The following is a 13,651-nucleotide window of genomic DNA, read 5'->3' as shown; positions in this document are numbered from 1 at the left end:
TAGTAGATATTTTTTAAAATACCCTCAATAAGGAAATGACATCATAAGGGAAGTAAGATTGCATGACATTGGGGTATAGAGTGTGTATACATATCTGGATGTTGGTTTCAGTGGAAAAAAAGAACCATCATGGGAATTTTAGTTCTATGTGGCTCGCATGCAGTGAAAATACAGCTTTATCTCGTGGTGTTGACTCATAGAAAAAAAAAAACGTCAGCAATGAGGAATACAAATAGCTCCCCTTGTGGGGAAATCGGTAACTTGCTAAATGTTTGCCAGTTAGCTACAAGTTAGCATGTCAACCACACAGATGCTTAGACTCTTTATTATATACAGTATGGATCAGTGTTATTGGATTATGTAAAATTATCATCAGGAAAAATGTGAAGAACATTCATGTTCCATAAATAGGAGCCAAAGCTCTTGAATAGATCTGCTGTTCGAGGCAAATTTGGATCATGATTGTAGTAAGAGTAATTTACCAAGTTAATACTTCAGCATAACTCAGATTTGCAAAAATTTATTTGGGAACACAATGCACCCTTGAACCTATTTACCTTACTAAGAAAGCTATTAGAATTACACTATCTATATTACCATAGTCATAGAACTGGGATCTATGACAGCAAGATGGCTGTCAGTTAGTCACTCTGTCAATAAGTGTATGAGCAGAGCCAAAGATAGCTGTGAGGGAACGTATAGAATATACAGTAGGCAATTTTAAATATTGATTCTTCTCTAGGAAGCTGATTATGTTGCAACAACTTTAATACTTTAATGTTAATTTAATGTTAATTTTTTATAAATGTTTGGCCTATAAAAGACGTTACTGAATAACTCCACAAGTTTGATTTTCCATTGGCTTTGTTGATGAGACTCGCAACAGAGAGGAGGTTCAGCGCCTGACCCAATGGTGTTCATCAAACAACCTGGTCCTTAACACCAGCAAGACCAAGGAGGTCATTGCAGACTACAGGAATGCTTGAATTCCAAGCAGAACAGATTGCCAATAAGTTCCTGGGCCTTGACATCGCAGCTGATCTGACCTTGGCTTTGAATACATTTCACCTGGTAAAGAAAGTCCAGCAAAGACTTTTTTTTCCTCAAGAAGGATAAAAGAGCTGGGATCCATTCTCAGGTAAATATTCACAAACTGAACGCCGCTCAAAAATGAGAAGTACAGCCGTTCAGTGATAGCAATTACATTACACAAGGCAGACTATGGAATTGTTACATCCCACAGGAGGATGTCTCTTCTCCCTACTAACTGTTTTGTCTAGGCTCCACCTCCTCTGTCCTGATTGGATGCTGCTCAGAGTCCGGCTAATTGGTAATCAGCAGAGCACTACTTAAGGCCTGTGGAGCTGTGCTTCTGTGCCCTCTGGCCATTTTGGTTGCCATACCTGTACAGGCTTGCATGCCTTTCTGATTTGTATGTGCATTGTTGTTTTCATGTTCAGACTGCTTGTAGGGGAGAGCTGCCTTTTGTTTTGACATCCCGTTTTCTTCTGTTTATGTGTTGTTAGGTAGGTTATGGTTATAGGTTGTGTATTTTGTTTTCTTTGGAGTTAGGTAAGTTTCTTTTATTTTTACATCAGGGATGTTTTGTTTGTTATGTTGGCCTTAGCTCTCCCTGAAGTTATACCTCAGTCTGAACCCAAATCTCATCACCAGCACCTTTTAAAACCTTTTAAACTTACCATCTTGGCTCCTCCTTCACTATCCACCTTTATGTTCGTCCCTTCAACCCCCTAGACTAGCCAGGGGACGTAACAGAATCTTAAAGTTAAATTGTGAAAAAGCATGCAGATGTTGTCTAAAAACCAGAAAGTACCACCATGGGATTGACTTCAGTGGGGTGAAGTCACCCCCTCATGACTTTTAGAAAGAATGCAGGTTTGAAGACCTTCCTCATTACAGTTTTTCCTCAATCAATTCTCACAACAGAAAAGTCATTCTCATTACTCATCATGCAGTTCTGAAAACTTATTTTTCATAACACAGACGTATGTTATGAAAAATATGGCTCATGGCTGGTGAGTGGGGACTGCAATTATCCAAGTCCAGTTTTATGCCTTGACTGATGTGATGACTGTCATGAGTAATAGTGGGTAATGACCCTCAGGAACATGTCTACAACCTCACTATGAGTTATAATAACTCTCCATCAGTTGTTTTAGAACTGAAATAACCTCAAAACGTCTTCACAGACCCAGAAGAAGTCCAGTTTATCAAGCACTCAGGACTACAACTAGTAGTGTAGACTACAAACTAGTTTGAGATTAAAATCTATTGAATCTTTAGCAGTAAGCTTTTCCTGTGAGGAATTTTGCTAAGTTTAAGACTTAAAGTAAGGTTTAAGTGTGCGTTGAATAACAAGTTCAGATGAACATAAAACGTACAGTAAATATAACATAGATGATATTAATACAAAGTATTATATAATTAGGTTCAATATTCCTATGCCTATACCACTTAATGCACCTCATTTATTGTAGAATTTATTATGTAATTTTCTGCTGTTGGACATAATCTAAGCTGTATTCTACTGATTTAAAGGTTATGCATACCACAAGATATATAATGCATTTTAAACTGGGGTTTATTTTATACTACATCATGGTCAACAAAAAGCAACAAACACAAAAATCTGGTAGAAAATTGTTTAAGTTAAATGTATATGTACAACCCAAACACTGCAAAATAAGAAGTGTACAGTTATAGCAGTGCAATAATGTTAAACATGTCAAATAACTTAAAGACAGGATATGAACTCATAGGAAGTAAAACTGCATGACTGTGTGGTATAGGGTGTGTATAGATACTTTTTAAATTTGTAAATGTTATTTATTTATTTATTCATTAAGAAAAACATAATAGGTTATTTATGGCAACATAAAGACAAGGCAACATAGGAAAATAATTATGCAAGCACCGATAGGCCTTGCTCTATATATTTTTTTAAAAATGGGGAGATTTATCAGAATTTCCTTTGTTTACACTTTTTTTTGTGGTTGATGACACAACCGCTATAACTATACTATCTAAAGATCAGTGAATATAAAAAGGAGATGATTAATTTACCACAAGGAAATAAAAAGCTAAAGGAAACTAAAGGCAACAGCCACAATAAGAGATTCAGCTTACATGATGAAACAGTGCTTTCTCAGATCGTCGGTGTAAGAAGAATGGAAACTCAATATTCTGTCACTTCAGCTCTTGATAGCGGAGAAACAACAAGAGCAAATCACAAGCCAGGTATCTCTTAAATTATTTTATTCTTTTCATCTCTGGTATGATCATTATAATTTACATTTCTCTCTAAATTGATAGTTTACAAAAGTTTTGACAAAAGGCAAATTAATCAAGGATTACAGTTTTAGCTTTTATTCTTAATTAATCTACTTTTGTGAACAATAACCACTGCAGAGAAATCTGGGTCCAGATATGTGCCATCTGCATTCAAAGGCAAAAAATTATTCAGTGTGAGGGACATCCACATAAAAATGTTGTTATATGGTGTTTAAAAAATGAAGCTACATACTAGCATAATTACATTAAGAAATGACAATAAAAATAATTTAGTGTACAAAGTTGTATAAATGTAACGGAAGAATGTAGGGCGCCAGGCCCATAGCTAAGATGATGAAAAATATGCAATGGAGCAATTTTAACAAAATGTACATGCAAGACAGCTGGATTCTATAATTAGATTTAAACATCATGAAAACACAGAGAAAACAAAAAAATTAACTTTCTTTATGCTGATGATAAATTTTTGATGAATGATGTGTGTGTTGTAGGAGGATCAAGAATTTACAAGTTGGTTGGAATCTGTTTTGGCTTGCTATGTGTCATACAATCATCGCTCAATGTCTATATGTGGCTACAAGTCGGTATGTATCAGCCCACATTTTACAAATCACAGTAAAAACTAAACAAAAAAACAAACAAACAAACCCATATCTGATTCACTTTGTAGATGAGAATTCCAACAAATCAAAAAACAGTTCAACTTGCAATTTTACCTCAGTGTCAGCTGATGACATCAGAGGAGTGCTTTTAGAGAGAGACCAACTTCTTCGAGAGAAAGAGCAGCTGAATCAATTTATAGATCAGCTGCTGCAGACTAAAGACAAACTGCTTGAAGAGAACAGTCAACTGAATGAAAAGAACAGTCAACTGAATGAAGAGAACAGTCAACTGAATGAAAAGAACAGTCAACTGAATGAAGAGAACAGTCAACTGAATGAAAAGAACAGTCAACTGAATCAAGAGAACAGTCAACTGAATGAAAAGAACAGTCAACTGAATCAAGAGAACAGTCAACTGAATGAAAAGAACAGTCAACTGAATCAAGAGAACAGTCAACTGAATGAAAAGAACAGTCAACTGAATCGAGATAAAAATCAGCTCCTTCAAGAGAAAGACAAACTGCTTGAAGAGAACAGTCAAGTGAATCAAGAGAACAGTCAACTGAATCGAGATAAAAGTCAGCTCATTCAAGAGAAAGAGAAACTGCTTGAAGAAAACAGCAGACTGAATCAAGGTAAAACAAAACTGATTCAAGAGTCAAGCCACTTGCATTAGAAATTGGAAAGACACGTACACGTGTAATGTCATCAAACAACACTTCAGTGAAAATTAGATAAACTAAGCTAAAGTTAAAATTAGTAAGTAAAAGAAATAAATCAGAAAATTCAAACATTACTTGTCTACTCCAGTACCTATGGCGATGGATGAATGTGATTGAAAATTCTGCACCAAGTGAGCTATAAATGTTTTATTTGGTGATAAATGGGATGGAAACCATTTCATAAAGATTCAGTCTTGTTTTTATTTGACTTGAATTTGACTTGTGTTTTACCGTGTTGCATTGGATTGTTTCTGTTCCAATCAGTATCCTGATATTCTTTTTCCTTTGCTAATTTATTTAGCGCTACCAAACCTTCCAAGATGTTCCCCGGGATGGAAAAGATTCAGGTCAAGCTGCTACCACCTTTCCTCTTTTAAATCCACCTGGGGGGATGCCAAGAAAGACTGTGAGAGGCTTGGAGCTCATTTGGTGATTATCAGTGATGATGCAGAAAAGGTATTTAGATAAACTTTTTTCCCCTGTAAACATAAAACGTGTAGCAGAATAAAGCCACTCTCATTTGTATTCCAATAACAATAGTTATCATTTGATTTCGTCTCTGGTGTGTTCTGCACTCTCATGTTCTGAAATGTCTGAATTTTTTTATTGTCATCCTCCAACAAAAGTGAATAAAACATTAAAACCACTTTCCCTCAAAACAGGATTTTGTCAGTTCTTATGGACAGGCTGTAAATCTTTGGATCGGCTTCAAATATGAGTGGAACTACATGAGCAGTATGTGGACATCGAAATGGGTGGATGGAAGCCAACTGTGTTATAAGTGAGGCCCTTTGAATCTTAAATCACCACATCGATCCTGTTATTTTACACTATAAAATGTCTGATTGCCCACTGAGGCAAGAGCTACACACCAAAGGAATCCTTTTTCGATTGTAGTTAGCTGGTTAAGAGCAGCAGAGAAGCAACAATTATTAACCATTTAGCCTTAGTAGAGCCACTCATTTCAACCTCAACACTCCAAAGCTTCATGCACTGAAAACACATTTTGTTTTTTCTTCTAGCAACTTCGGAAAAACATTCTCATCCTCTACACCCTGGACTTGTGCGTACCAAAGGGCAACTTGGTACATTTGGGATACTGCTGAATGTAACGAATACTACTACTGGATGTGTGAGAAGGAGTTAAACTTCTGGCTTGACTTTAGTAAATAGAAAAAAGCATCAAACAGCAAAACTGATTATTCACACACACACACACACACACACACACCATTCTGAATCTCCCAAATATTATAGTGCCCTGAAATAAGAGAGTATAATTGATCTGTGATTAAACCATACACATACCAGATTCACATGTAAATACTTAATACCTGAATTCAGAGTTCTAACCTTGCCCACATGACAAAAGTGTGTGTCACTGAGTAGAATCTGATGTAGGACACTGTATACGTTAGTAATTGCAGTATTAAAGATCCAAAACACTCCCAGAATATTTAATTATCATTTAACCCATAAATCACCCCTAAATCACTTGTACATGCAGCATGTTAGTAGATACATGTAAAATGTGTCTGTGCAGTTTATTTTAATTTTCTGTGTAATATGACAAAGCTGCTTTATTTCTTATGGTCATCTGACACTGCTCGTTGTTGCCATTTTCTTTTATATTAGACTGCATTTTAAATAAAGTGATAATAAAGGACTTTGTATAATAGTTGTACTGACCATATGTGGCCACTTGACAAGGTTTTATTTCTGTGTTTTTAAGATCTAATAAGGGTGTACCTGTAGCCTGTCCCATTTTCTATATGCTTCATGATAGAAAAAGAAACTGAAACCCTTTATTTTTTTTAAAGTAAAGATTATACTTTTTCTTTCAGTGCTCAAAAATAAACAAATAACAATACATTGGATATTAAATGCAGTTTATTTCTTGCTTTTCTGTGCTGTACTTTGGTTTGTAGATTGCATGATAAAACATCATATGCAATAATTCTCAAAGGTAATTCTGATATTTCAGTTGTTTAGTCTTTATGAGACAGATCTCTCCCTTTTTTTCTTTTGTTTTTTCTTTTTCTCAATTTTCTCTGTCTCTGACAGCAAAATGTTATTAAAAAGCAAACTCATAACATTATGAATCCCCAGGAAAGTAAAGAGTGGATGATTCAAAGAATATATTGGTTCTTACTTCTAAGAAAAGTACGTTTTAATCCAGAAAGAGGAACAATTCTCTGGATTTTTTTTTCCTTCCTGGTTTTGTTACAGCTGTGGCCACACCTACGCTATCAGCACCCTTTAAAGTAAAACTGCTACCAAAGTCCTGGACTGTGAAGAAGGATTTTGGTTTATCTGGATAACTGCAGGGGTATTGTTGGTTTTTTTGTACAAAGAAGGTGGTTCACTTCTTACTGGGCTAAATTGCCATGGTAACATATGGAGCAGGTATGCCTATTAACAAATCAATTCTCCAAAAAATAATGTCATCACTTCTGGAAGATTCCTGGGGAATCTGCAGGGAGAGTAGGCGGGTCGAAACTCTTTGTTTTAAAGTCTTTTTTTTTAACAATTAAATGTATGAACCTAAAACAGGACATTTACAGTTGCAGACCTCATGTCAAATTTGTATGTAGGCTGCCTATGTTTGAAATCTGTTTTTCTCAATTCTATTTTTATATTTAATCTTTTCTCTCAAAACCCAGTTAGCTATCATTAACTGTTTTATAAGATGACCTTCTAGGTAACGCTACAAGAGCTTTGGGATCAAGAAAATCAATTAGCTGCCAAGGATGTCACACTCAATTCTGAGAACTAAACATGTATTTAATTATATTTCCCCCCCTCTTTCTTTTAACGATATTCTGGAGCTTGAAGTAAGTTGTAGAAAACATCCTATAAAATAGTTGCCATGCTGTTCTTCAGCACATTTTGCTGCATGTTCTTTTACCAGGTTGTCAAATATTGTTTGATTACAGAGTGACTTTGATGCATCAGTGGTGGGAGTGACACAAACAGATAATACTCAGCCAAAGGTTCAGAATACGCCGATTTAGGGAAATTTGCTTTCTTAAGACTTTGTTTTTGTTTTTGTTACCAAGTTACCACAGGAAGGAAACTATGACTGAGCTAAGCCAAAGATAGCTTGTGAGGGAAGAAATAAATTACGTAACAAGTTTTGACCAAGTCTTCTCTAGAATGCGGCTTATGTTGCAGCAAGTTCAGGAGAATCTCCCATTTAAGTTAATATTATATTATGTTATTTTTAACATTAATTGCAATGTATGCTCATAATAGATTTTGTTAAACTCCTTTTAAAAGGATATAAGTATTAACCCCATAGTGTGAAGGGTTAACTAAGAGGGATAGAGTTGAGTGTAGAAGGTTTCAGACGGACACAGTTTCAGACAGGACAGGCTGCTTGGCCTTGGGTGTATAATAACAGGATGTTCTAATCAACAAGAAGTAGAGACATCATTGTGTCAGTTAAAACTGAAATCAGCATGAAAATAAAACATTCCTGCTAACAACTGTAAGGTAGGGAGGAGCTTTCTCACACAGGGCAGATCCCAGACTGGTGGTCAAAGACCAGATAAATCAGGGAGTACTGAGTCTAAACCACAGTATTTCCCCATCAATAGCCAAAGAGAGTCTTATATATACTTTCATGAATTATGAATTGTCCTTTGCTTCTGCATGTGCAGACTGCCTGATATAGAGAAGTCCACTGCTACGCAAGTCAAATCTTTAACTGCCCTTCGCACTGTTTATTCTAAATAAATTCACTGTTGCTAACCATGAAAGGCCTATGTTAGGGTCCTGTTCTTAATTAAACATGACAGATGAAGACAAGGCTTTGTGTTTTATGTCATTATTTATTTTATTTTGTGTCATTATTTATCCTTGCATCTTTGTAAGGAGTAACTTCAGAGTTTCTCCTTTAAACCTGAATGAAGCCAGAGATATGAGGAAGCGAGCCAGTGTGTATGAATTCATCAAACTGAAGAGTTTAAATGAGACAGACTGGAGGGAATGGGAGCGAGAACTGATTTTGAGTCATTTAAACACGGCCAGTGGTGGAGTGGCGCTCCTTTTTTCAAAAAACCTCCCACCAGAGTCCTGTGAATTTCAGGAGGCAGAAAGGGCAGAATAATGGTGGTGAAGGCAAAGTATGGTGTGTTTAAAAATGTATTTGTGGATGTGTATGCTTTACATACAGGATGAGAAAGGGTTCTTTTTTTTCTTTTTTTGAAGATGCTTGTGGCTAATGGAGAGGGAAATCAAGACAGACAAGGAGCTGGGGGAGCCTCTAACCTTAAAGGAAGTTCAAACTGCTTTACAAAGTATGCAAGAAGGAGTATACAGCTCGTGGAAACTGTAAGTATATAGTGAAGGAGTACAAATACCTGAGTGTTCACCTCAATAATAAACTGGACTGGTCCACGAAGACAAATGCAGCTCATCATCTCCTCATGTCAACTTCATTTTTTTCACAATCCATTTTTGAGGTCAAGTTTTCCGCATAAACGGAGCGCGTATGTACGTTACACAGTGATTTCAGATGCATAAAATTCTGAATATCGTGTCGGTTTTATGCAGTGCCTTCAGTGATTAGTGCTCTTTAGACATAATTTTTTTTTTATTTTTACTTTTATCAAAATCTTATGGACTTTGGAAAGAGTACAGCAAAAATGTAGACCTAATGTAGAGGGGGGAAGTGATGAGGCATGAAAATGAAATGTGAAGGATTTATTAGACAAAAGGGAGAAAAGCAAAATACAGGGTGGGCCATTTATATGGATACACCATAATAAAATGTGAATGGTTGGTGATATTAAAGTCCTGTTTGTGGCACATTAGTATATGTGAGGGGGCAAACTCCTCAAGATGGGTGGTGACCATGGTGGCCATTTAAAAATCGGCCATCTTGGATACAACTTTTGTTTTTTCAATAGGAAGAGGGCCATGTGACACATCAGACTTATTGGTAATGTCACAAGAAAAACAATGGTGTGCTTGGTTTCAACGTAACTTTATTATTTCATGAGTTATTTGTGTTTTACTATGAGAGTTATTTTCATTTGATGTAGTCTCTGGTGTGCTATTCACCGTTATCTCCTGAAATGTCTTAAATCAGCTGTCCAACACTCCATCTGATGTTCTATGGCTGTTCTCAAATCTAAGTGAATGAAGCATCCCAACTACAGTTGTTCCAAAACAGAAACTGGTGAGTGAAGTAAGATGTGCTGTAAAAGTTTGGATTGGCTTAACAGGTCAGAAAAAACTTTGCTTCTTCTGGATTTGGACATGGGTGTATGAAAACACACCCAGTTATAAGTGAGGCTTTTTGGATGTGAGATTGCGCCAAAACAATCAGGAGAAATTGTAATTTCTGACTTCTCAGAGAAGTCCAGTGTGACGACTCAAATTTGGGTATGAAAATGTGAATTCCATTTGTAAATTTTCCTTATTTTAAAATATATTTTCAGCTTAAAAAGTTTTTTGACAAATTTCTAAAGTATGTTGTCGTATTTTTATGACAGGTGGTGTAATACATTGCAAAACATTTCTATTGATACAATGTAATTATCAACACTTTTTCTTATCTTTAACCACAAAATAATTTATGTGTGCTTTTCAAGTATTTGTATAATATTGGGTTATGCATTTTATAAGTAAAGAGTTGTACTGACTGCATGTGACCACTAGATGACAGTGTTTGTTTGTTTGTTTTATATTTACTGAAGCCTTGTTTCGGCTGCATGTCAATAAAATACATTTTCACGACAAAGCTGGAACTAAAACTTTGTTAACATGTTATTGCTGTGCATCAAATCATCAGAAAATCATTCACTATAAATCATTTAATATTTCAAAATGCCCTAAACATGGCAAAATAAGTTTGTTTCACCTCAAATTGTACTGTAATTTTGGATAAAACACATAATTCCAAAATATCTGTAACACACTAAGAATCTGTTCTATTTAAAATGCTGTCTCCTATGTCACACAAAATTACTGTCTTGTAGTTTTGGTGCTATTTGTTTTATTTTCATGAGCCGGTGCAAGTGATTGAAATTTATTCAGAGGCAGAGAGAGTCTATTTGTCTCAGAAATACATGGCATTTTCCAGTGTCTGTAGTTGTAGACTGTGGAATGAAGATAAAACTGAAACTGATGTCTAAAACTGGTTGAATAAAGAACTGCTGTTTATAGTTTTGAACCAACAAAGGCTTGAAATACTAAATACAAATTGTCACTCATGCAATTTGTGAGCTGTCCTTGAAAAGCGGAGCACGTCCCACTTCCTCATCCTGATAGGAAGTCAAATAGGTGCGGCCAAAGAGGTTATCCTCTTATCAAGGTCTTAAACAGCATCCACGTATGCCCCCTATGCTGTTATGTAATATGCCGAGCAGTAAACACACTCATTGTGCCAGTATGTAATGCCTAACCTTCTTTATTAGCCACATTGACAGGTGGGAATAAAAGACAAATACATAACCTGTGCCATTTTCAGCACAGCTAAAAGGCCAACAGAGTCCCAAACCACACAGACACTGCCACCATTGATTAACTGTTTCAAATCAAAGATACATGAATATGAAGCTAATTACAGAATGCAACACCAGCCAGAAATCTAAAATGCAAAGGATGAGCTGTCATTTGTCACAGCTCAGCTCGTAGACTGAAACAAAAGAGGGAAATCAGACAAGGTGGTAACTTAAAATTACAAACCATAATTAAAGAGAACTTGTTTGTCAACAGGTCAGTAGTGTACAGTAAAGCATATGTATATATATATTTGCAGAAACAAAAATATCTCCAGAAATCATGCCACAGCTAAGCTGGTCTAAGTCAAAAAGTTGGTAGCAATGTCAGGACATGGAGCAATGGAGGGAGGAGACTGAGGAGAGGAAGCTTTTATAGCCAAGTTCACTGGGCCCCAGGGTAGCGCAAGCAGAACAAAGTACAACACAACACAACATCCCAAACAGAGACCTCTAGTGCCATTGAGTTGTTACAAACAGGTGTCTTTGTCTCTCTTATTCTTCTCTCATCTCTTTGCCTCTATTACATCAAACCTCAACTGCATTTCTATGAAAATAAATAGCTACACCTAGTTTGGTAATAGAAACTGACCTCTTAACTGAATGTAACTTGCTCTGCAACCTTCTAAAAATAGCAGGGAGTTATATTTTAATAACAGGTGATCTGGTGCAAGTAAAATAGTGTAAAGTTGGAGGTACAGATACTAGCCTGCATATCCTGACCTTTTCTATAAGTTTGGGCAGCAGGAATCGCCATATAGACATGTACTGTACTACAGTGTTTTTACTTATAGTCAAGATGTAATATAAATAACCTGCTAGTCTTTTTTTTTCTTTTGATTTCCACTTAAAACATATCAGCTAAATAAATGGACGCAAATAAATAAATGCTTCGAAAGTTTTGAAATATAAAAGGACGTTCACTTCTTGTTCTGTATCACCCTAAACGTCAACTGCACCTCTACCAAGATGAACAACAAAGTCATGCCCATTCCTGATAATAGCAACTGTCTTCCTAACTGACTGTTTGACTTGCTCTGCAACCTTCTAAAAATACAACAGAATTATTCTATAGGGTGCCTAGCAGAGGGTTCAGTTTAACCAGTCACGGGAGTAAAATGGAAAAAACACTCAAAAGTTCTCTCCACCGTGCTTGTGCACAGGTACTCTGACTTCCTTACAGAGTCCACAGACATGCATGTGCTAGGTTAATTAACAATCATACATTTTCAGTAGGTGTTGAAGGTGAGCATGGACATTCTGTCTGTCTCACTGTGTAAGGCTGGCAGGCTGGCAGAGTGTACCCTGCCTATTGTTCTATGACAGCCAGGAAATACTTGAGCATCCCCCAGCCCTGAATTGGACGGATGGATGGTTGGTTGGTTGGTTGGTTTGTTGGTTTCTGATCAGTGTGAAAATTCTTCCCAGTGCTGGGTATACAGATGTGAATTTCAGAATTCATCTGTCATTCATCTTTTTATTTTCACAAATTGTCAGATAATTTTTATACCAGTTTTTTTTAAGGAAAATATTCAGTAGTCTATTTGTCACAACACAATCATTTCTTCACCATTTGTTTTAAATAATTAAGAAGTGAAAGAAAATCACTGAGCAGGAGGATATTTTAGAATGAAATAAAGTCGGGTTTCTACAGCATGTTTCTTCAGGAGCCGACACTCTAATCTGAGCTACTTAAACAAGCGCTTCATGACAGTCCACTTAAATAAAGTTAAACAGATACAATCTGTTTCTCTTCTGCTGTGAATGCAACAACTGTCTCACTGACACAGCAAAAAGCCCATTGTTAGCTTGACCTCCAGTTAAGCCATTTAGCTGACACTCTTAACCCATGTTAGTTGCAGTGAGAGGAAGGACTGGGTGGAATTTTATTTCTTAGATTACCAGAATTCCAAGCCACAAACCTGAAAGTAAAAATCCGAAAGAAATCCAGATAAAAAGTCAGAAGTAAGCAAAGCAAAGAATGTTTTCTCAGACGAGGATTATGTGTTCTCGATCAACCTCGACCTGTCTTGACAAGTCCGCATAAGGCCTGGAGTATTCTAAATATCTGAAAAATTACACAACAGCACCATAAACAGAAAGCTCCTTGTTACTTTTTTCTTCTTTTCTTATATGACTTACCAGATTAACAAGCACAATGACCCAATGAATGAAGCAGTGATAATATTGTTGTTATTGTTATATAATAATGTATAATCACACTTTAAGAATATCCACACATATTCTGTCATTTATATCACTTCGGAAAACATCAAATGCCCTTGGCCCACATGCGCCTCTGTTTGGATGATGTTAAACTAGATTGTAACTTACTGATAAAGGTTTGGGGTAGAAAGGCAAATCATTTTCATCGCCACCATAAACAGTAGTTGTAGCTGTCATATTTCATCAGGTGAATTTAATCTACAAATCGAAAGTTATTCCAGGTTAGGTTTGTATAGTAGTCAGCATTAACAGAAGTCAAACACTTTTTTGAAGTTCATGT

The sequence above is a fragment of the Neolamprologus multifasciatus genome, chromosome 11 (assembly GCF_963576455.1).
Source record: "Neolamprologus multifasciatus chromosome 11, fNeoMul1.2, whole genome shotgun sequence".
Taxonomy (NCBI): Eukaryota; Metazoa; Chordata; class Actinopteri; order Cichliformes; family Cichlidae; genus Neolamprologus; species Neolamprologus multifasciatus.
Note: the sequence above shows the minus strand (reverse complement) of the source record.